Below are 25,736 nucleotides of genomic sequence, written 5' to 3'. Positions count from 1 at the left end.
GTTTGTGCATTTTTGTGATTATAAAATGTTGAAATCACGCAAATCCGTAAAAACCGAGTAATATACGATATTGGCTAATTAAAAGGCGATTTAGCATAAAATTGAGCATGTTCATACATAATATAATGCTGCATTTTCTTTATGATTGTCATAATTTTAATTTATGTAATTTTGAATTATGTAATTTTACTTAGTATGGCCTTAGATTTTAATTGGTATTTCCCGAAATGTATGGGAATATCGATTCGGTTGTAATTTTTATTGTGATCTCGTATCACCGTTTTGTAATTTAATAGATTTATTTTATTTTAGTTACAAATGTATAATAGGAAATTATGTAATTTATTATGTAATTATATTCATTCCGGAGTTCCAAAAGTCGGATTTCTTCAAGAATGGCGATACATAAAGACGGTGTTACCTCGAGATGTGTGCCACAACCGAAGTTCAAGGGACCAATGGAGTTGGTTTCCGAATATGTAATAGATTAATAGTTTTTCTATTTTAGGAAAGGCCATACTAGGATTTTTCTTTATGCTTGCATTTTATTTTATGTCACATGCATCGCTAAATCGCCATAACTAAACATGCATTGTCTTTTTATCGAGTTTATCGACCGTGTCAATTAGAATTATCGTAGTTCACCGCTTTAGTTCACTTAAAACGTGATAGATAATAAATTGACATGACCTCTCGCTAAAACAAACAATTGAGACATAGCCTTACCAAATAGTAGAAACCATGAAAACCTATTTCGCGAGGGAGTGCACTCGGCCCTACCGGGGTACAAACCTTGTTACGTAGGGGAAGTGGGTGATGAGTGTTAATCCACCGAGTTCATGTTAATGAGGGTTTCATCGGCCATACCGTGCCCAAGTTGATGTGGATTTGGATAATGGACACATTTATTCGAAATTTGGATTGAGCTCAACGGAAGTATTCGCGACCGTAGTTGCATGTGTTCCGGGCTATAGATAATTATTAGAGTAATTTTATCGACCAAGAGTTCTAAAAGTAGAATCGATTAAAATGTTAATCCACCGAGTTATATTGATAAAGGTTTCATCGGCCATACCGTGCCTAAGTCGATATGAATTTGGGTCTTGGAATCATTTATCTAGTTGGGTAGAGGTCACTAGAAAAATGCATAAAACTTGTTTAAATCATACATTTTTACGAGTATAATTAAAACGACATTTGTTTTACTCCTTATATTTTGTTTTGTAGACCACTTCTTATTCATAACAAATGGCAACACCAACTCCTAATGCTACACCACTCGCTACTTCATCATGGCTCCGATCCTTTATGGATCGATGTAAACTTGAAAAGAATGGGTCAAATTTCTCCGAGTGGGATGCCCAACTCAAATTAGCCGCCGAAGGTGACGACAAGCTTCGTTACCTTACCGAGGCCTCTCCACCCGAGCCCTCCACTAGGTCCACCGCGGCCACTAGGGGAAGCCTATGAGGCTTACCAAAAGGAGTCCGCCGCAATGAAAAATGTCTTAATATTTGCGATGGAGGCGGAACTCCAAAGGAGAGCCTTCAAAATGGGCAATGCTAATGAGATTTACTCCAAACTTGTGACCATGTTTTCACAAACTCCGCGGATCGTCCAATATGAGGCAGCCGCGGCATTCTTTGATCTCGACTTCAAAGAGGGCCAAAAGGTTAGCCCTCATGTGCTCAAACTCATGGAGCTTGTCGAGACCTTGAAGATTCAAAAAGTTGAAATCCCCAAAGAACTCATCGTAGATAGGATTCTACACTCCTTGTCTAAAGTTAAGGCATATGTGCAATTCCGGGTGAATTTCAACATGCAAGACAAGGATGTGTCTCTTGAGGAGTTGCACAAGTTACTTGTGCAAGCCGAGAGGGACATGGGGTTAAATGTGAACCCTCCCAAGGATGTGCTTAACATAAGCACAAAGAGTAAGGGAAGTTCAAGAAGAATGGGAGAAAGGGTAAAAAGCAAGCTCCCACATTCACCAAAGCTAAGTCTTGTGAAGCTAGCACCTCCAAAGTCAAGAAGGGTCCTCTTGACAAATGCCATTATTGTAATGGCATGGGACATTGGAAAAGGAATTGTTCCAAGTACCTTGGTGATATCAAAGCTGGAAAGATCACTCCAGTAGGTAAATGACTAACCTTCTTTTATGTTTCAAATTCAACTATGGTATTATGATGCAAAGTTGTGATAATGTATCTTCCCTTTTTATTGTAAATAGGGCCTCCACCAAGCAAAGACAAGGGAAAAGAAAAACAAGCATGATAAACCATGGAGAAGCTAAGGATAGCTTTTATGGAGCCTTGTTTTTCATTGTCTTATTTTAAGTTATGTTTTGAATTTTAGAACTTTAAGTTTCCGTGTTCGACATGGAAAGGTATTTTGGATAATGGTTTGTATTTTGGATGATAGTGACTTGGTTTGCAACCCAAGTCACACGTTTTATCATTTATCCTTTATGTTCTAAAATTTCATCTTTAAATTGCTTGCATTTTGAAACATAAGATTATTCACTTAAAGTGATCTAATAGACAAATATAATGACCGGTTTCATTATATGTCCACATGCTTAAGGCTTGTGTATGATCATTTATGAAGTGACTTTGAGTCTATGAACTCTCTTAAAGGTATGTCAACCACCAAGTAAACATATGAAATCTATAACAATTAGTCAACCTATGAGGTAGTCCTCCTTATACTTCAACATCATTAATTTGTGTCTCATATGCTATCTTTGAATGCTTAGTGTATTCATTCTAAAGATAGAGTGGGAGAAAAATGAGGACACAACACACAAGGCAAGATATAATTGTGTACTTGTGTACATGAAGATCTACGCAAGAGAGAATGATTTGAATGAAGGTTACCAAATAGATGAGATCTATAGTCTCAAGTTAGTTCTATATGACTAAAGAGACCAAGTGTAGTAATCATAAGAGTTTATTCTCAAGATAACTACACGAGGAGACCAAAAGAAGTTTTGAAGAAAAATGACTAATGTAAAGTCTTAACAAGCTTTTGACTAAGGTTATGAATCATTTGACCAATAGTTTCAATCATGAGTTTTACTTAAGAGCCTAAATGAATCATAGTAACATACTAGTTATGATCAAGTTGCAAAGATTGATATTCCGATATCTTCAATAGCCAACGTTTTAACCACGCAAATGTCATTGTTTAACCTCGCTATGAAATGGTTAAACCTCCTTCCGAAAGGGTATTCCGAAGGACCTATTCTAAATATTATTTGTATTTGAATAATGACATTGCTACACATCATTATGACATGAGTGCGTTAGAGATTTAAAATCTCTTTCCGTAAGGTTGAGATAAGACCACTTCAAAATAGGCATTTTGAAAGGATATGATGGGAACATATATGGTTTTATCCTAGTAACTTGGCAAAGCGATTTAAATTTATATTCTTGACAAATTTCGATTGAGAAGTCAATTTCGAAATATGTAGAATTGAGTGGGAGTTAGGAAATTCTCATGTGAAGACATGGGATTTAGTGGGAGCTATCATCCTTGAATGTATAAAACCCATTACTCATTAAAGAATGACGAGCTAATACCTTCTTTCATAAAGAAGCTTTTGAGTTTTCAATTCTGGATGAAAATGGACAATGATGAATCCAATTACATCATGGGATGTTGGATTAGCATTAAGAGATACACATCACAACAACATATACATAGGTTATTCATATGAATGAAAATGGAATTACCATTAGCAGTCATGGTAGTTCATTGAACCTGAGAACGGTTGATTTCATGATTATTAGTAACTAATGTTTCCGCCATTAGAATAATCATGTACATGTCCAATTTTGAATCGTATGCATAAGAGCATGATGATTGGTTGGTGAGCCACAACAGAAACGTCATGAATCCTCGAGTAGAATCCGATGAGCGATTTCAGTGTTTGACGGAATGTTCTATTGTGTGTCAAGAGGTTGCACATATTGTAGAAAATCCGAACGCACATGAGGATTTATGAGAATCCCAAATCTTTCAAGTCCAGAAAGAGAAATGAGAAGTTTTGGAAAGATACTTGGTTAAGTAAGAGGTTATTCAAAACAATCTTTCCTAATAAAGCTAGGACTTGTGAGAAGTACTAAGCTAATAATCTTGTCAATTGTTGCAAGATTCTACAAAACATATACCTAGTGCATTGTGTGTGGATGAAATACTTGATCGGTACAAGTTATATTATTCATCGCAAATTCGTTCGTTATGAGATGAGCAATGAGAAAGTTCTTTCAAGTTAAAGAACCAAAATCAAGGTCAAGAACCTAATGTGTACTTGGTAAGATTCATGCTATGAGAACATGAATGTGAAGGAAATTGCAAGTGTAAGAAGTTTGAACACATGGACACATGGGATGTTAAACTTCTATTGCAATCAATAAGTGTTTACACTTATGATAAACATCACAAGGTTGTAATATGATATTGACTACCCGAGTGTGATGTCGACATTTGTCGTTTGAGTTATTATTAACTCACTTAGTACATTGTTATATCCAAACGGGTTGTGGAGACAATTGAACCCCGTTAAAGTGAACATGGATTAACATTGTTTTTGCCCATAGTTACTTATATGAGGTGACGTCTCGAAGTGACTAGAGTGTGATGCGATTGATGGCAAGTTCAAGTGCCATAGAGTCATGTGGGATGACTAGTCGATCACATAGGCAGACTGTTAGGAACATTTTGTCGGGCCTAATGACCGCTTATAGAGTTCTGGCAAATTTATATAGCCTGGTCGTGGCAAGAGCTACTATAGTATTCAAATGAGTCGATTCTTTTGACTAAAGGCTATTCACCTAAGATGGCACAGTTTCAGATTAACTTTGATTTGTGTTACTACGACCTTCGTAAATGGGGTCAAATGGGCATATTTTGGGTTATGATGGTCAATAGTCGTCGAAGGGAATGAGTGCGATAGAATTGTCCACCCCTAGTCAGGGTTATAACAATATCTCGGGGCCACTCGAGGAGTAATGAATCGAAATGCGTGGCCACGCTCGGATGGTATCCGAGTGGATAAATCCGGTCAATCGCTTATTCTCCGGATCGAGGAAACCACTCTCGATATGATCACTTGCAAGTACGACCGAAAGACACCTTGCATTGAGTGGGAGATAGTAATAGGACAAGAGAATTGGTGACGCACACTTGTCGAGGACAAGTGGGAGATTGTTGGAATATGTGTCCTCCGACAATAATGCGATCACGATTGTTGATCATGATGATCACATGTTTAAGTCTCATTAAAATGAATGCAATTGGGAAGTAATATTGTTATCACAACTGGTCAACATATATCGGTAATGATTGGTGACTAGAGTTTGACATTATCGTCGTATGACGGTGGTGATCAGTTGACCCCTAGGTCATACCTAAAGGGCAACACTCTTAATTGATTATTTAATTAATCGTATAATGTTACGAGTTAATTAAATTACTTGAAAATTGACGGACGATTTTGGAAGTAAAATTTACGTATCATATTGAAATGTGATTAAATGAGATACTGATCGAGTAATTAAATTGTATAGTTACTCGGATGAAATAAATTGTTTAATGTAACAATTAAATCGAATGAATTGTTATAAATACAATCAGTTGTGATTTATAAATTGGTAAAATATTTTGGCACAAGTAATTATGATATTACTAAGTCGATTTTTGTATGTGACGTATTTTATCAATACGTTGATTTTTAATATGTTAAAAATTACATAACAAATATATGTGACATATGACATGTTACATATAGACAATTGACAAAAATAATATGGATTCCATATTATGATTGTACCGAAAAATTGGGTTATTAAGTTAATAATTATGTTGATTAATTTATTAAGTAAACATAATCATTACCTAAATTCCTAGCCATGCAACCCTAATATTCTTGTGAAGACAAAAGTGTTCATGCATTGGCTACCCAATAAACCCCCCCTATACCCGGTTTTTGATGAAGAAAACCATCATTGGTTTTTCATCTAATTTTACCTAATATTACACTAAAATGTGTTAGTGTATTCATTCTACAACTCATCCAAAATATAAGTTTTCTAGAGAAATAAAATCCTCTCTTTATCTCTCAACAAAACCGAAAATACTTAAGTGTTTATAAATATTTTTGGTTCAATTTTCTTCTATAATTAATATTATACTAGTTTTGTAATATTAATTAAATTAAGAGGAGCCTTGGGTATAATACATAGGGAGAGATCTTACTCTTAGATCTTTGTTCTTCCATTGGAATAAGCTCAAGAACAAAAGAGAAAGGTGATCTCTTTTGTGCCCTAATAACCGAAATTCAATATGTAAGGACATGATTTCTCCTCTATTCATTTTATTGTTTGCATGCATAAGATCCGTTTTAATTTATGACAAATTAATTAAACATATATGAGTATGTTATAATGTATATGAACTTACATTTCCTTCATAAGCTTCATCGTCATTATTCTAAATCACTTTTACAAAACCTAAATTCCTGTTTAAGAGAGAAAGCAAACAAGTTCATCTTCTTAATCGCATTCTTAGCAATTCCCGGAGTTCAGACGGTCAATTCTTGTCGTTGTGTATACCGTTGAGTTCCTTGCGTTGAGGGTAAGATCTACGTACCCTTTTTATTGTATTTCCTTTAATTTGGTTAAACCCTAATTTAGAGATTGGGGGTTTTTATGTGTAGTATGTGATTAGTAGCCTCTATATGTTGTATGATAGGAGGAGGGTTCATAGAAGAGGCTTTTTGACTCAGCAGTAGAGACCGTCTGATTGTGTGCATACCAGGTAGAATTTCCTACTCAGTATTAGTCCCATAATGGGATATTGGTTGATGTGTTGTATTGGGTTGTTTGCTGTAATAATTGTATTGTGATTGTGGTTGTGATCGTTGTTGATGGTTAGCGAGGCGTGGCCTCGGCTGAGTGGGGTCACTTGCGGGAGTGGCTCCACGCCCTAGTTTCGCCTTCTGTGGAACCCGCGACAGAAGGGATGTGCACATTAATGGACAGGGTTATCGCTCACTATGTGGAGCGGAGATTTGGTGGGTACGGCTGCGGTCCCCCACTGGCAGGGCTGGTCCAGTGGACAGTCAGTATTGAGATGATGGGAATTGTTTGGTTGTGTGTGTGACAGTTAAGCTGTCTGTTTATCTTATCATTGTTGTTTATATTGATTGTGTGATTCGTACTGACCCCGGTGTTGTTTTTGTAAACCTGCGGTGATCCATTCGGGGATGGTGAGCAGATATTGAGCAGGTATTGAGATGAGTACTGGGATAGCTGGGATACCACGACATGATGATAGGAGTCTTCCGCTGTAGCTTTTAGTTTATTTACATTTCAGTTAGAACAGTCAGTTTGAGAACATGTGTCGTACTTTTGGTTTGGTTTTGAGGATTGTAACTATTCGCTAAACTATTTATAATAAACGTTGTTTCTTCATTGTTGTTGGATTATCATTGGCTCGGGTAACCGAGATGGTAATGTCTTCATACCTGAGTGGTCCTGGTAAGGCACTTGGAGTATGGGGGTGTTACATCACATTAGTCAGTTTTCGGGTCCTGTTTACCCAGTTGAGGTGGTTCAATTCTTTGCTAGTGTCTCAATTAAGAAAGGAGTCTTGCATGCGGTTGTTAATGGAGTTGATGTGACGGTCTCTATTTCGGATTTTTGCTCTTCTTTTTCGGTTCCCGATGAAGGAATTGAATTAAATCCGAGTCTTGAATGGTGTAATGTTGTGAGTGAAAAGGAGTTGTTAGTGAAAAAGTATTTTGAGGAGATGACGGAAGGAGGTAATATCGTGGTTCGTCCTCTCTCGACAAAAATCATGTTCCTCTTGAACTTTTTGTGGAACACAGTGGTGCCGAGGAGAGGAGGTTGTGATAAGGTGTCGAGTTATGAAGCTATAATGGTTTATTCTTGGTTGGAAGGTCAGAAAGTGAATTTGGGTAGTGTCGTGTTGCACCGTATAATTCAAACAAGTCTCACCGTGACAAAAGAGAAGTTGAGCACCACAATCGATTTACCATATGGGATGTGGGTGTCTCGGTTGTTGGAGATTAAGTGTGTGGTGGGACATGATAGTTACGGTGTTAGTGCGCGGGACTGTATGTGTGACAAGTTGATCAAGCTAATGGGTCTTGTTGTTGATGGACCCGAGTTGCTTCTTGCTAAAGATGTTGAGAAAACCCCGGGAGATTCGGGTTTGGGAGCTATGGAGTCGAAATTGGAGGGGTTTATGAGTGGTTTAATGGAGAAATTTGAGGAGCATTCGACTAATTTGGCTACGGTGTTGTCACGGGTTGGACCATCTCGGTCTTTAGACTCGGGCTTGGATGCTACTCGGGTGTACTCTTGGATGGAGGAAGTGGACAAAAGGTTAGCGGGTTTTGAGAGGGAGTTGAAGGCAATTCGTGGGGAAGTGTTCCCACACGGTGATCGTCTCACTTTCCTTACGAGTCAGGGTGGAGCTTTGGTTATGCACGGGAAAGCAATGGCGGGTGATCAAGCGCTCACGTTGGAGGCCACAAAAGCTCTTTCCTTGAAAGTGCTTAACTTTGAAAGGAGCATTGGTACTCTTTCTCAGCTGGTTCGGAGCTCGTTTGACCGTCTTGATGCCTTAGAGCATCGTACTAGGCCCGACTACGTAAACCCGTATAGACCCGTAACATTTGATTTCCTCTCGTCTTACCACATCTAGCCCTTATCTTACTTAGCTTTCTTTTTCTTTTCTGTTGGTGTGTTTAAACATTATCATTCGGCCCATTTTGGCAATGCACTTGTGGTTATGGCCCAAGTGTTTCATTAGACATGTGTTAATTCGGCCCACTTTGGCTTAAACATGTTTAATTCCTAGTTTGTATGATAATTATCTTTTGGATGCTTATAGTCTTGCGTGTTATTACTATTTCCTATGACGTTTTATCTCTTGTCTCGTCTTCTATTATTCTAGTCATTTTTGATTTGTTCTTAGATTTTCGATGATGTCAAGAGGGGGAAAGAACGTCTATAATAAGCATCTACCTAAGCTTGCTCCTTGTCAAGACCAATTGTCTCTTAAAGTCCTTAAAGTTTTGGTTTTTGAAGAATCGTTTGGATCTTGCGTTAATCTTTATTATCAAGATAACGGTATTATATTGAGGGGGAACTACACACTTAGTCACAAATTTTAGGAGGCTTGCCATCATCAAAAAGGGGGAATTTGTTGAACCATATAGCTTATATGTTTATGTTTTGATGATGTCAAGGTGCTTTACATTCTATATACTTGTTGCCTAAAATCATTTGTTAAGTGCTTTAGAATTAACCTATTACGAGCAGCAAAGAAGATTGTGACAGTTGCATGAGAAGTTCAAGCCTTCGTTCAAGATCAAACGGTTCAAGATTCATACAAGAATTATGTGAAGACGAAGTTCGTCTAAAGATTAATCAAGCTTGGATGATGACGTAGCTTATACTCGAAGATCTCCTTGAAGATTAGAATAGTATAGGTGATTATCTCGTAATGGTAATTAAGAATGAGTTTCTTGATTTAGTAAAGTTATAGCTTTGCAGCTATAACATTACTAGTAAAAGAGCTCAATGTTATAGCCCTCCTACTATAACATTGAGATGCTGAGTTTTTATACACGACTTATAATTGTTTCGAAAATTGTTTTATAATTGTTTAAAGTTTATTTTAAATGTTTAATGAAAGTATTTATATAATAAAGCCCGGTTTAGTGAGGAGTCCGGCTTTGTATTAAACGTTAATTAGTAGTTGTAATGGATCAACTTATGAGTTGGACTTTCCTACTAATTAGGGTTTCAACATAGCCTCTCTTAAAACCTAAATTCTAATCATATGTTAAGACTAGGGTTTGCACGAGTCACGAGGCACATGAGCCGTGACATCTCGTGTTACCTAGGGTATATTAGGTAAAGATTTTATTCTATAGTAATATCTTTACATATCTTATATATCTTACTTAATATATTTGTTTATGGTAAAAGATATTTTTGTTTTAGAAAATCTTATCATAATCTTAGAATATATAGTAAAGATAATATTTGGAAAGATTATATTCTATCTCTTAGAATATTATTTATTATCTTTTAAGACTTTTAGGAAAGAGATAATAAGAAGATATAATTTGCATTTGTATCTTATTATTTTCGGCTATTAGGGTTTGTGTGAAAACCGTTAGCTTACTCCTTCCTTTCCTATAAATACTTTGCTATTTGCAACATCTAAAATAGAGACCTTAAGCATAAAAATTAATTTCATCTTGATAGAGCAAACCGTGTGTTTTCAAAGAAAAACCGTTTTGTTATTTTGAAAGGTCGTGTGTTTTAAAACTCGCATACTTGTTCTTAATTTATCGTTATAAGATAATAGTGCTTAGTTGATTTCTTAACTTGTTCATTAACGTGAACCTTTGTTAGAATCATTAGTGCTTTCTTATTAGCGTAAGTTAGTCACTCGAGTATTTAACGGTACTCATTGAGTTACAGCTAGAGTTAGTTGTACGAGTTGGGTTAGTAAATTTGTAATCCGTAGAAAGGTACTAAATTTATTAATCGAGAATAGTGGACGTAGGTTTCGACTTGTGAAACTGAACCACTTCAAAAATCCGTGTGTCTCTCTTTCTTTCGTTCTTTCGTTTATTCCGTTTACTTTCATTAGTTGATTAGTTAAAGTTTAATCAATAAACTTTAAATAATCAATTACACACACATAATCCGAAAAGCTTTAAAAAGTTTTAAATCCTCAATTCACCCCCCCCCCCCCCCCTCTTGAGTATTTTGGATCAATAGACTCTTCACCATAGATAAGTTTGATCTTTGTCACCAACCTTTAATTTTTTATTATTCACATATAATATATCTGTGGTTTGATCTAAGATATAAATTCCATTCATGGAAACTGCTTTGCCATAAACCATTTCATTAAAAGAGAAAATACAGATATTGTTCTTTATTGAAAATGAAAAACCGTCTTTATCAAGTACGGAAACAGAAATAATATTCTTAGATAAACTGGGCACATAGTAATAGTTATATAAATATAACTCAAAACCACTTCGGAGTTGGATTACGTATGTTCCCATTGAGACTGCAGCAACTCTTGCTCCATTCCCGACTCGTAGGTCCACATCACCCTTTGCGAGGGGTGTGATGTTTTTTAGGCCCTGCAAATGATTACACAGATGAGAACCACAACCACTATCAAGTACCCAAGTTCCGAAACTTGCATGGTTAATCTCAATCATATGAATATAAGATGACATACCAACAGGAGTGACGCGGCCAGCTTTTCTGTCCTCACGGTACATGGGACAGTTCCTCCTCCAATGCCCAGTCTTGTGATAATGGTGGCACTCAACGTTACCGCAGTTGCTCTTTTCCTTGCCTTGTGAGCCACTAGTCTCACCAGACCCACTCTTACCGTTTCCTGACTTCTTAAACTTTGGCTTTCCTACAGTTAGGTCACCGTGAGCTTTGCCCTTACCCTTATTCTTGTTGGAAATCATGAGAACATCTTGCTTCATGCTCCCACTCAATTTCATATCCTTCTCGGTCTGTACGAGAAGTGAGTGTAGCTCATGAGGACTTTTCTTCATGTCATTCATGTAGTAATTTGCCCTGAAAAGGGCAAAACCATCATGAAGTGAATGAAGCATACGGTCAATGACTATGCTCTCACTGATTTTGCAATCAAGTGCCTCCAGTTTCTCGACATTCTCAATCATGTCAAGAATGTGTGGGCTAACAGGTTGGCCCTTCTGGAGTTTCGCCTCAAAGAAGCGACATGTATGCTCATAAGTAACGATTCTCGGTGCTTTTGAGAACTCATTAGTGAGCGTGGTGAAAATCTTGTTTGCACCTTGGGCAATGAAGCGTCTTTGCAAATTGGTTTCCATTGCAAAAATGAGTACGTTCTTTATCGCACCCACTTCCATGACGAAGTCACTATAAGCAAGTGACTCGTTTGCTCTTGCATTGGGGCCTGGGTTTGGCGGTATTGGCTCAGTCAAGTACTTGAGCTTACCGTCAACAATGGCAGCATTCCGTAATGATGCCTCCCAGTCCGCAAAGTTGGACCCGTCATTCTTCAGTCGTGTGCACTGATTCATGTGGTCCATGAAAGTTTTGAGCCAGGACTCGCGTGCAAGTGTGGCACTTGGCATAGGGATATCATTATTTCCAGCCATCTGTTGTAAGCAGTATTATCAATATAAAACGAATTCTACACTGCGAAAAGAAGAAGAAAAACATAATAAGCATACTCATCGTTATGATTTAAGTCTAATGCAAAACTGTTATAATGTGAAGACTCAAGCATTTATATAATTGACCTCCCTCAAGAATTATATAAATGATCCCAAGACTTAATTATCTGTAAATTGACAAGCCAACCTCTTGGCTAATTCTACTTTTAGAATTCTTGATTGATAAATTTCTGTAAATTATATCTATAGTCCATCATAATCTCGAGAAACTCTTCGGATTATAATGTTGAGGTAAAATAAGTCAACACAAACTACTTACCCAACGTAGAAGGGGTCATATATGGAGAGTAAGGTCCTATATGCCTACCGACGAAGGACTGAAGGAGCGATTCACAGTTGTTTGGCCTATAAAGACTAGTCTCAATTTTGGTTTTTAGAGGAAGATCCCATCAACTTTATTTTAATACATTTTAAGTGAACTAATATCTAGCATGCGAGAATGAATAAACTAAGATGATGGCTTAAAATAGTGTGACATCTTTATGTCCATGATAACTAACATCCAAACTATATGCGTCAATTTTCATGCATATAAGTAGGTGGTTTGGTTTAGGCGGAATATGATGCACTAATTATCATGCGAAGAAAAGCAACAAGGATGAAAAACCTAAAACAAAAACAAAGTCCTAGTGTGGCCTATCTACCAAAATGAACATAAATACAACTTTGGAATCCTTCCTAGGACCCGAGAAGCTTGTCTTGATGTTCCATCTTGGTCAATGTAGCGGGAGTGAGCAATCCAATCTCCATCTTTAGTCTTCTCACTGGGTGGTTGGCGGAATCGTCACTAGGTGGTTGGCGGAAGGTGTAGAAATGAGGTATCTACAAAATCATATTTCAACAACTCCCTTTTAACTACAACGCTTAATTCGTCCTTAATCTCGAGTAATTCAATACTTGCGGGTTTCCGCCGTTTTAATTCAAATCGATTCTTCGGGGTTTCGACTTGTTCACGTCGAGCTTCTAGAGTCCCAAGTTGATACATAAGTTTTATTCCGAGTATTATTTGTCCAGTTTCGTCTTAATTTAACCTCAAGTTTCACTTTTTTTTGTATTTCCGACACGAGTTCATCGTATAATCATAATCATGTAAACCGCTGTAATTTCTCATTTTAATTCATTTCATGACTTGCCGAGATACATATAATCGGTTAAAATACTTCAATTCCAGTCTAATATAGATAATCCATCTTAAATCTACCAACGAACAATAACAGAGTTGTGATTCTAACTTCACAACAAGAACCCAACTCGAGAACAGACGCATGAAATGCTGCGCCTCTTTTAGAGGACGTACCAGGTGTTGTGCTTGTTCGGGGTTGGTTTCTGTCTCTGAACTCTTTCTCGCTTTGACGTAGCTCCTAATTACGTTTTAAATCAACTATTATTCATATTATCACCTCTAATCTGAAATGTTTTCATATTTTAATTCTAATTTTATTTCCTTTTATTTTATTCTTCGAAATCCCGTCTTTGAGCATGCTTTTGACGTACATCAAATAAAGCTTGTAATCTTTTGTAATCTTAATTATTGTAATTTATTTATTGTAATTACTATTATGTATGATTTAATTGTATGACATTCACATGCATTGAATCTAACATTTACTTCGACCAAATTGTTTGCTAAAACACATGTTAACCGACATAGTCTAATTTCACATGCTAGGATTAATCCATGTTTGTTGCATTGTATGCATTACATCGACGACATATCAAATATAAACAATTTCTCTAATCACTACTAGAGGCCGCTATCGAGACGAGCGAGATTAGGTGTTCGAATTAAAGAACTTCCTGATACGTACCCTCACCCCTTACTCCAGTTATCTCTGGACACCCGTGTCCATTGGCATCTCGAGATTCATTCCAGACATAGAATGCTAAGGGTAACGAGTTCTTAGTATTCATGTCATTACTTTATGTCTTGACGTGGCACGAGGTATTCGAACGGTTTCCAATTTTCCACAATAAATGGGTGGCGACTCCACAAATGCAGGCTTATCCAACCTTTCACCGGTTTCAATGCCTCACAAATCGGTAACGGCCCATGACGTGCTTTGGCAAACCAAGGTCCCGAGGGAGAAGTGTCGTCGCCTCAATACCACAACGCGCGGGTGGCCTATGTCCACAACATGGCTGAATCAGGTAAGGGTAGAGAGTTAGTAGGATTAACTAGCTCGTTTATCTTGTGTATGGCTGCAGGGCCGGCTAAATAAAATGTAAAGAAAAGAAAACAAAGAATACAAAAGAGACAGTAATTTTGTACGTGGAAAACCGTTGAATGGGAAAAACCCACGGGCACTAAGCCAGGAGAGGTTTCACTATAATATTTGGAAAATAAAATTATCTTAGGCTTAAAGAATGTATTTTTGTTCTAAGTATTGTAAAGCTTGTAATCTTGTCTTCTATGATAGTACGTGTTTGGATGGATCTTCAAATGGTCTTCAGCCTCCTTTATATAGCAATCTTCACATAACCGCATAATCTTCCTCTTTATTGACATAATATTCTCCTTTAATAACTCCATTGATTGTTGTCTTCAATGCGCCTAATTATCCAAATATTGCTTGTCCTTAATGCTGTCATAAGTTGTGCGAGGGTCTTAGGCAAACTGCTGATTCCGGATGCTTCCCCCCAGCCAATTTGTCACAGGATTCACAAGCCTGATGACTGGGGTTGTTGATATTAAGGATCCTGGTTGCCAGTTCGCCTCCTGTCTGCGAACAAGTCCCACACCAGATGTCTGATTAGTGATAGCAAAATTAATAGTTTCAGGGTTACCTGCCCTTGGTTCCGTGCTGCTTGCCATCGGCCATCCATCAGGTGTCAAGCATCCTAGGCCTCGTGATTTTATCCCTCTTTTCAGTGTTGTTCCTGATAAATCTAGCCTGGTGAGAAGGTCCGCTGGGAATGAGCGTGTTGGTTCTCTGCTGCCTGATGCCTCATCATGATGGCTTATTGTAGGAGCCTGGCTTCTAATTGCCACGGGTGTTGGGGTAACCCTTCACTGGTGCAAGACATCGATTTATACCCAGAGTGCACGGTTTTCTTCTTCTGCTTCCTCCTTCGCTTTTATGTTTTCTTCCCTCATGTTGTGAATCGTGCTGTGAAGAGTATCCATACCACTAATTATAATTTGGGTCGGATTAGGCGGAGGATTCTAGTGCCAAACATGGCCTGCTGGGCGGGCTTCTGGTTCTTGCTAGGCGTATCTTGCCTCCTTCTCTATCCGCATTTGGACTTCAACCTCCCGGGTTGCTTTTGGATGGCTTGTCTTGGGTGGGAGACCATATTTTGGTGGAGGCCCCGACCTGAAGCCTGTACTCCTGCCACCTGTGGTGGTCCTGCCGTCAGATGTGGTGACTGACTCCGTTCAGGCCTCGAAGCATGGTTTTGCTTTTTTTATGACATGGTTTCGTTGTTTCTTATAGCACAATTAACGATGACGACCACTATGCCCCACGGTGGGCGCGAAAATGTTTTGGTATTTTTTATCGAGTTAGTTTATTAGGGTTAAAGCGATTTAATATCACTAGTCGTACGTCGTCGTTTGATGAATTATGTATGTGTTTGTGTATGAACAGCGACATGCATAAAATAAGATTTTTGACACGTGAGATTTGGTGATGGGGAAAACCCAATGTGGTAAACGACTGCGGGAATGAGACGACGCCCTTCCAAGTATTCCACTAACAAAATCACGACCATATGTTACGAGTACAAGAGGCAAGGCGGCTGAATTGCTAGTGCTATGTGTGAGGTGATGTATATGTGAATGAATGCCCTGTTATTCTCCTTCCTTCGTCTTATATAGGTTTTAACCCTAGCAGGGTTTAGGTTACTTGCTCGTAACGATAGCCGAAGTCTTGTCTGATGGGCTTGCATCTTATTATGCTCCTCCTGACTCGTTATCCTTGGCCTATTATTTCTTTCCCCTGCTCTCTGTCGGGCTTATCATTAACATTTTATTCCCCTTTTCCCGTTCTCGTGCTCTAACAATGGGCTTCCATTGTTACTTGGCCCAATTTGTCATTCTGGCCTAATGTGCAAATTTTGGCCGAAGCAGGCACCCTTATTTAAAATTAGATATGAAATTTCGAGAGCATGTTATTCCTCAAATTCGTCATTTTTGCGTGATAAGAGTATCATATCATAGGCTCATAGCTGCTTCATTGCGGTACTAGAGTTTGTTAGAAAATTGAATTGCACGAAACAGAATTGACAATAGTTAACTGCACCGAATCGACTCCGCTTTTCTAATAGAATAATTCGACCCTTATTAGTGCCTGGGTTAAACCTAATTTCCAATTGGGATGAGACGGTGCAGTCTGATTTTTAGCACAAAAATCAGAGACGTAATATAGAAATATCTTGTGTAGAATGTTATATCATTCTTTTTTATGCAGAAGAAATTCTTGTTTTTCTATTTCTTATTCTTCTCATGCTTTATCTATTTATATAGAAAAGGATTTGGGAAACCGGGAAACAGGAGAGTTGTATTTCTGAAGAGTTGTTACTCTTCAGAAATCCCACTTAGAATTAAATTAAAATCCGCGTTAGTTAATAGCGATAACCTCTAAACCAGGGCGATTTCGCCCCTGGATCCAGACTCGCCAACCGGGCAGTAAGACTCCCGTTATAGTTATTCGAAAAAAAAAACTATACCGTAATCCTGTAAATAATTATGCAAGTGTATACTCCGTGCTTCTCGAACTTGCATTATACTTCCTCCATTCAACTCCACTCTACGACTTTGCTTTTTCACCTTTGTCAACGCGTGTTTTACGCGGTAAATATCGTTAACTACGTATTTGCAAAAATTATAAAAGTTAGATATTTTTAATGTACTCGTAAAGACGAATTAAACAAGATCCCGCATGAATATATTTCCGCTTATGTATTTAGAGTAAATCTCATTTAAATGATCATTTGTGAATAGTTTAAAAAACGCATATTGGTAGAATGGAGGAAATATTATTTAGAAATTACCCACCTATGAACCAACCTTAATTACGCCAAATGAACCGGTAATAACTCTTAAATAACCAACAGAGTTTGTATTTATGGGCAAGACAAGTTAAATTAAGAGAACCATTTGTTACTTATCAAAATTCTAGAATTTATATTGAGGAATCGTATTTTATCTTCCGTTTGTTGGCTTGGAAATGAAGAACGACCCCAGTAAATGAAAAAAAAACAATATAAGGATGATGAAAAATCATTACCTTTCAAATAAATTATTTTTGTGTAAAATATTATAGATAAAATTTAATATTTAGAGTTTTGTTAATTAGATATTGAAAATAATATAAAATTACATACTTACCCTTAATTTTTGGCGCGAAAACGAAAAATATGGAAGGTTCTGTAACGATTTTGAACAGATTTGAATTACAGAATTCTCAAGACCTCATCTATGTTAAGTATTAAGATTAAACAAAAAGGGTGATTAGCCAACTTATTTGGATGCGGAAGAACTCCAATAAGATGCTAATAATAATAAGTATATAAACCCAAATTGCAGCTGCTTGAATAATAGTGTAATCTATTAGACCGTCTCACAATAAACGCCCAAAGTGTTGCGCCTCTACTAGTATCCACACTATGAGCATGTATGCTAGTACAAATTTAAGGGCAATTTTCTCTCCTCTTTCTCCCTTGAGATTTTTGTCCTTTTTTTGAAAAACTGATCATAAAACATCTCCCCTTATATCTCTATATATAGGGAGTTTACGGAGAATCCTAGACTATCCAGGATATGGAAAGTCAAATAGAATAATCTTTTATTATTCTTATTACCTTTATAATAATTAATCTATATCAATTATAATTGCCCAAAACTAATCAAGTGTGTGACCCTGTAGGACCGATTAAAACTACCCGAATTTTAACTCATTTAGGACTCAGACTACAAGCGGCTCCTAGCAGAACATTGTAGCCACATAGAATGAATCGGTTATACAATATTCCGGACATATGGGCACACTAACTCTTTCAGTCTCCCACTTGCACTTATATCCTATAAGGCACCATAACCTCTTTGCTTCTATCTCTTCAGATGTGAATAGGGTAGGAGAAGTGTCATCCCTATAAATCGCTCTCTATTCTCGAATCTCTGAGTTGAACTGTTACAACAGACGAGTGACTTTCACCTCGTCTGGGCACGGCCGTGCACTTATACAATTCACACTCTTCGAGATGCTGACGATGATAAACTCCTTTCGTAAAGGAGGAGAAAATCCCATTTATTGTCTAACCACATCCTGTCACACGTTCCATGATAAGTCTAACCATCACCTTTATAGCCACCAGTCACGGTTCACGTTTGATGATGTCAAAACTAGCACTTAACATGTACTAAATAGTGAAAGACTTAGGTCTAAAGACTACCAAACAGTGAAAGAAACTTTGTTTACACTAAGCGAAACCTTAACAAAGTTCTTTAACGGGCCAGTCTAAAACATAATCCAAACAAGTATCCATCTGCCTGGTTTGATATCTCAATATCATGAATTGGGGAACGTAGTCATCAACCAACTCACATACTAATCATTATGAGGCATAAGTATCTCTATCACTATGCCTTGATTAGAGAGTAATATAAATACATTATCTTATAAAATAGAGTTCCATAACCAAGTCACGCACTTGGTGATCTGTTTAAACAATGTATACTATTTTGGGACAAACATTCAATCATACGATAAATAAATGCAAAATCAATGTTTTATCGTATAAAAGAACATGTCATACAAATATATCAATCACATCGAACATAACCTCCGACTGAAATAAAGACCTCTTGGTAGTATCAAGACCACTCGCTAATGCGTCTTATACTAATCGCAGTGCTATGAATTTTCATATTATAATTGTGAAAGAGGTTTTCTACGGGACATGCAACCATTGCATCAATTATTATCTTACATATGTTTAATTTACCTTATCTGAATAAAGTAAAATCACTAACACGTGTTTGATTCTTAAATCAAATGTACTCCTCGTTTCATCATAAGCAACAAAGTATATAGTTGTGTATTGTATATGTTTGATTTTCAAACCACATACTCTATTTGATGCTTCATAAGTAACAAAGTACTCATTTTAGTTGTAAAATTAGTCATAGTGTCGTACTTGAAACCATTTCAGCACACAATTACTTTCATTTAAACAAAATGAGTCCAAATTACAATCAGGAACCATACTTGTCTACTTAAAATTGATATCAATGTAACCAACTTACAATGATTATTTCTCATGTTGTCCATAATAGTCATCAAGACTGGATTGGTATCCACTCGTCATACGAGTACATAAACAACATCTTTGCAAGTCTCATTGAGACAACAAAATGTCGTTTCCTTAATATATATGCCATTAACATACCAAACCATAAAAGAGAATTATACTCCCATAACTTTTGTGTACACATAAAATTATCCTAGTCTCAAATAAATCAAAACACTTCTAAATTATTTTATTGAGAGCGAATATTCTAATCTCCAGATACTTGTTTCATTCCATGAATAGATCATTAAAACTTTCTCACTTGCCTAGAGCACTCTCATTACGTGAATTTCAAGATGTGTCTGACACAACTTATTGCATATTTCCATTAAATAAAATTACAATATTCACGTATACCTGTCAAATCTCGTCTTATGGATGTTGACATTTGCTAAGAGAATCCAAACTCTATATGGTTATAATGCCATTGGGGCATCAACCAAAGTCCATATTTTGTAATGATACATGAAACCATTATAGATTCATGGCCTCAAGCCACTTTACAGCTTTTGAGTTGAAGCTCATTATTACTTCTTTAAAAGTCAAACTTATACGGGCTTATTCATAGGAGGTACATCCAGGACTTTTCATGGATCTTAGCCATCCCCATCAACATTTGATGAAAATTCCTATGAATCTTGATCTTTTCAAGAATATTCTACTCCCACTGTTTCTTTAGAGACAACATTCCCATTGAGAATCATTTCAAGTAACAAACTCTTTGTACTTGAATGGGACGTAGAATTAATATCCTACCTTAGGATAATCCCACAAAGTACATGTCAAATTTGAGTCTAAATTTCAGAAAACTATTTTTTTTTAAGTTTTAAAGATCTCAAATATCAAGAAAATACCATCTAGGAATAATTTCAATTACATATCTTATATGTAATGTATTTTCACTAACTTAGATGGAAACAATTTTTTATACTGTGTACCTAGATAATTTCGAGCGTATAAAATAGCGAGATTTGCATGACTCGTCATAAACATAACGATATCAAAATAGGGCTCTTCTTATCTTATAAGACATAACATTCCACAATCATTAAGAAAAAGGCCACCATCAAAATAAAATTAGTATGATATTTCCCATTTGGGACGAACCCGCATAATTATATCTTTGTGACATTTCCAAAATACCACATACCAATTTTAGTTAGTGATGTCCTTTAAGAAAAATAATTTTCTCTAATATTCTTACTGTGAAATTTAGATTGTCTTCTTAAGACTAGTAGTGAAACAATTTCATTACTATTATGTTGATCATAAACATTTGGTTCAAGTTTCCCCATATCGATCAAATCGAGCGATAATGATTGTCTTCCTAAGTTAACCTTTACTACAGTCCGAGTCTATTTCAAGTAAACCTTTTAAAAAGTCAGACTAATGTTCATCGTATGAACATATGCATAATTAATGAAAATAGTAATTATGATGAAGTATTAGAATATCATTCCTTAACATCACTACTTAATTAATCCACACATATGCGAATATGTGTGACCAAACTAGCCGGTTGCCCTCTTAAGAAGTTAGAGTCACATTACAGTTTTTCCGCCATTTAAACAAAATCCACTTGCCGTAGTTGATCCAAATCAACAAGGCCTAGAGTTCCATCATCATGGAGCTTCTTTGAATGTTTCTTGTTTCTTGGCTCATAAGACAAAGTTGTATGTGTAACACCCCCATTTATTTAAAAGCCTTTACTAGGCATTCCTAGATAAATGAACGTGTTACCATATCAGTCGCCTGAGGTAGTGAATACAAAGGTAAACGAAACCACAATACTTTTAAATAAATATAATGTTTAAATGGGCTTATTACATAATCCAAATTAAATAACTAAATTAATAAATACAACTGCAGTGGAAACCAAGATTGTTCTTCTAAGGTGATCTAGACAGCTAAGTCAATGTCATATCCTCTCGCCCTTCAGCTCCCCTTCTAAGCCTGCTCAATTACCTAAAATCAATCTGCTCCCCAATTATTGATTCATCACGGTTGTTTAACGAATACACGGTCAACCCAACGGTTGAGTAGGAATATCTAAACAACAAGAATAATACAACAATAATACAGAATAAACATGTTAATGATCAATCCTGATCACAACTCAACTCTCCACACATCCTCCATACACAACTCAAAACACCCATATAAACAACCCGAGACACCCTTTTTCAATAACCCGAGACACCCTTATAAACAATATCAATCCCGAGACACCCTTTTATATACCGCCACCCATGGACTGGTTCTTCATTTTACCCGCCACCCTTGGACCGGGCCTTCAAAACAACAATACAATATACAATATGGATAGTGATAAATCAACAAACACAACATTCAACAAACAAACAGCATCCAATTCCCACTAACAATTATTAAATAAATTACACCAATGCATATTCGAGTTGGGTAGATAGCCTACCTCAGCGGCAAATCCAATAAAGCAATCCAATAAAATAATCTAGAATTCTCCACTTCAAAACCGTCACCTAAATGAATATTATAATTAAATTATTAATTATTCAATTTATTATATTAATTTAATTAATTACAATTTAATTTAATTAATTATTTTCCCGTGTAAACGATTACGTAAATCCGACTCAAAATTAATTAAACCAACCATGTACACCCACACTATCACGTGAGAACCACGTAACAACTAAGCACAACAATACCCACCAACATGGCAAAACTCGTGTAAAACCCCTCGCTCAAACACCCTCCTTAAACCCACCTATTACGCCACCCCTAGCCAACGTCAGAACCACCCAACCTTCCTCGCCCTAGCCTGCACCTAGGCCAACCCCGACAACCCTTAACCACCACCTGAACCGTCCTAAACAGGCCGTGAAATCACGCCCTAAACAGCCCCGAAAACCCGACACGAAAACAAACCAACTCAAACACATACACCATCCTACCACCCTCGTGACCACCCGTGGCTACCACCGTGGTCTCCCTTGACCCACGGTGGTTCCACCACTTGCTACAACCACGCACGACCCACCAGACGACTCACAACCCATATAAACAGCATAAACCGTGAGAACCACCACAATCCGACAGCCCATCGTACAAACCACCACCTCAAGCCACCCCGACACCACCATTAGGACCGCCCACAGCCGAGATATCCAGCCACCTAAGTCTCGTGTTTATTCGTCCAACCAATAAGTCGCAAAACCCGTCTTAAATCTGCGACAACCGCTACTTTAGACGCCAAATTCACCACCCACGGTGGTCGACAATAGCCACGACAGGCTCCACTGACATCCCCACGGTCAAGGCAAACTAATGAGGGTAACAGAACGGTTCACGGTGGTACATACGGAGTTTAAACGATAATTTAATTAAATACGACTATATAAATATAAATTAAGACGGTCTTACCTTGAGGAAACAATAATTGGATGAATTCTCTTACTTTTCTCCTTAGATCTTTCTCTCCATTGCCTTAGATCAATTATTGTGTTTTTATGTTTTTGTATGCTTATGAGTAGGTATAACATCTTATTTATATAGATTTGAGAAAGAAAGAGAGAGGAAGTTTCCTTAAGGTAATTATCTTTATTTTCCCTGTTCTTTTTAATTACTCCCATATTAGTATTAGTAATCACAAACAATTACAAACCCGGCTACATACCTAATATACACGGCCCACATTATTTCCGTTTCAAGTATTATTTAATTATTTTATTACCGTCTTACAATTTATTATTTAATTGATTAAATTATTAAATATCATCTAAAACATATTTTGATATAATTCTACCGTCTAAAATATGAGGTATTACAGTAAGCGGGTGAAACTCGAGTCATAAGACTTGAACCCTTTTTGTATTTCATGTCATAGATGAGATTGAACAAAACTAAAATTGTCTTAACATGAAAGAATTAACATTTTTCTAACGACAAACGTAATAATAACTATTATTCAAATAAATCTAGTTTTGAACAATACAACACTCAAATGAATAACTTCTACGCATAATGCCTTTGTTCATTATATACGTAGATCTATTTCATTCTTTACCATTATCCTACTCCACATGGCATTACATTCATTATGTAAATACCATCTTTGGTATCTTATACCTTATAGTAAAATATTCGTAGTAAATTTTACTTCTATAACATGCATACTTCATTTAGAAGTCATACTTCAATAGCTTTCGCAGATCTTCGAGACATTTCTAAAAGCTATCTTTCCAATGCTATCTGTCATTACAATATTGACGTTAATCACTAATTGATTTCCATACATGTTTAGACATTGATCTTCAGGTTGTAGTTGACAACGATTGTCCATTCCACCATTACCAGTGTCTAAACTCATATCTCAAAGTCTCTTTACCGATGAACTAAAAGAAAATTAGTTTTTTATTCTTCTTGATATGAAACTTAATTGTCACTAAGTAAGAAATTCGCTTCAGTTACATGCATCATTCACAATGAATTGAATATAACTTAAGGTAGAACTGGAACAATTTCAATCATCAACCTTTGATGAGAAGGATATCCAATTAATCCAAATTATCAATATAATTATGTCATAATAATGACAAGTGGACTAAGTGTATCATTCCACATATTTTACTCACTAAGCGGGAACAATTCCATTATTTTAAACAATTGACACATATGGTACGAATAGTCATTTTTATGACTTTTGGTATATAGTCTAAACTATACATTAGCATTAAGTATGGTTTGATAAAATTTCTTTTGAAGAGAAACTTCACTTTGCCTAATTGAGAACAATTCTCAAAGAAACCAATCTATGAATTTGAACGATTCAAACTCACTTGAAAAAAATGACAACAATGATAAATTACAACTATCAACATATGCAAAACTAAATCGATATATTAATACATTGTGATTATCTTAACCAATTTAAGCACATAATTTTTACGACATTCTTAAACAATTTTAAGATTCACCACACACACAACCCTCATGAGTGCATAGTATCCTAGAATCCTCAATCATATATAACTTGAGTGAGTTTTGGCTTATCGCCCAAATTATACATATCAAGGTAGACATCATATGTCAATCACACCAAATGCGACTCCTAGTCGTCAGGTAACATTTTATGTGACTTGACTATTTGCCCCAAAGTCCAAAACTGTTTTGATGATCTTCTTAAGTGAATCAAATCTCACGTGTGGGTAACTGTTACCCACCTGTTCAATTTATATAGAAGCAGTACTCTACTTTAGAAGACAATACTTCCAACATGAATATCAGTATTTTATAGTCTTAATTTGGAAGAGCAGTACTTTATATTTTAATTGAGGTAATATTGAGTCATACATGTCACGGGTCCTAAACATGGCGCTAGTTTTCTTAAGAAAAGGGTATAAGGGAACCTAGTCGTTCTAATCAATACACAAGGCTTCAATTAATATTTAAACATCATATGTAAAAAGTAATATACAAACATTTGTAAATTAGAACAAATCAAGTTAAGAACTCAAAAACGATTCATAATCATCTACAATTCATAATTGTTTGTTTTTAAACATCTTATGTAAAAACACAATAACATGGGTAGATAATTGTATCATTCAGGGTATATATACAATAAATAAAGATATAAACATAAATCAATACAACATTGTAACAATCAATCAATCAAATCAATTAAAATCCAAAACCAAATTATGAAAAATTAAAATCATAATTTTTAATAAAAAACGACCTGAAAGTCTATGAAGACGTCATAATTAGGCTTAAAACTGCCGAACCTGCTATGGAGTCCTGTTTAGAATGTCGTTTACACTCGAAAAACACTATTTTAACAGCAAAATTTGACACTCGAAACTGATGAACAGTAACATTCCGCGAATTGTAACCATGAACAGTACCCGTGCGCGAATAGTGTTCATGAACAATTTAATCACCTAATCAAATTAGGGTTTATTACATATCTAATCTAATTAGATCCAATCAAATTGGAAATTTTAAGACACTCTTAAAATAGGCATCTAACAACAAATAGGGCTTTGTTAAAAGGCATCTAACAACAAATTAGGGCATTGTTAAAATCAATTAAATTAGGGTTCTTTTAATCGAATTAAAGGAATACATCATAATATCAAATATTACGATACAAGTC

This window comes from Silene latifolia, chromosome 6 (assembly GCF_048544455.1).
Source record: "Silene latifolia isolate original U9 population chromosome 6, ASM4854445v1, whole genome shotgun sequence".
NCBI classification, from domain to species: Eukaryota; Viridiplantae; Streptophyta; class Magnoliopsida; order Caryophyllales; family Caryophyllaceae; genus Silene; species Silene latifolia.
Note: the sequence above shows the minus strand (reverse complement) of the source record.